Below are 888 nucleotides of genomic sequence, written 5' to 3'. Positions count from 1 at the left end.
TTAATAGATAATCTAAATAGATAATCGCTACAAATGTATTTTAAAATAAGAACCAAATAGGTGGTGTTTGCTTCAATTAGGTTAGGTTTGATTTGGCATTATAAGTATATAAAAGTGGTCTATAAACTATTGTAGATCTGAATTAATGTCATATTCTTTCATTGTAAGCTTCACGAGCCTTGAATAGTGGCACTGCTGTTTTCCTGAGAAATTTCTTTAATTCATCTGTTATTTATGTTCCCAAGTCTAATTTCATACTTCACTAGGTTTTTAATTGTTCTGTCAATTTTTGGGTACAACTACTTCACATCTTACTTCATCCTGCTTTGAAAAATATTCCAATTTATCTACCCATTCATTAAATGCATCGTTCACTGAAGCATCTTCTCCCTTCTTGAGCTTCAATTCTGGAATGTCAGTCTTAAGCCAACGCTTCTTACTGTTTATAAGTTCCCGAGCAGTCAGTGCAGCTTCAGCCACATATAAAATTGACAAACTTTTATCCTCGATGCTGTTACTTTTTCTAGAACAGTCTACTATCTTATAGAACTAAAATATTACTCAGGTGATGTCTCCTTTGACTAAACATTATGTTATAGTTATACAAACAGCTTGATACCATCTTCAGTTTCATCAACAGCTGAACGCCGTTGGTAACACTATATTTTGCTACAATTTACTACTCTGGTAGAAAGAACGGGTAATCGCCACCTTTTGCTGATCCAGCAGTCTATCTAAATTCAAAATTTAAGCATAAATATAAAGGCCTCTTGTGCGTACGAGCACAAAATAAATTTGACTTTGAATTTATGATATTAAAATTTGCAAAACTAAATCAAAATGTTTAAATTCTACACCCAGGAAAAATACAAACACACACGCACACAC

The sequence above is a fragment of the Penaeus monodon genome, chromosome 24 (assembly GCF_015228065.2).
Source record: "Penaeus monodon isolate SGIC_2016 chromosome 24, NSTDA_Pmon_1, whole genome shotgun sequence".
NCBI lineage: Eukaryota > Metazoa > Arthropoda > Malacostraca > Decapoda > Penaeidae > Penaeus > Penaeus monodon.
Note: the sequence above shows the minus strand (reverse complement) of the source record.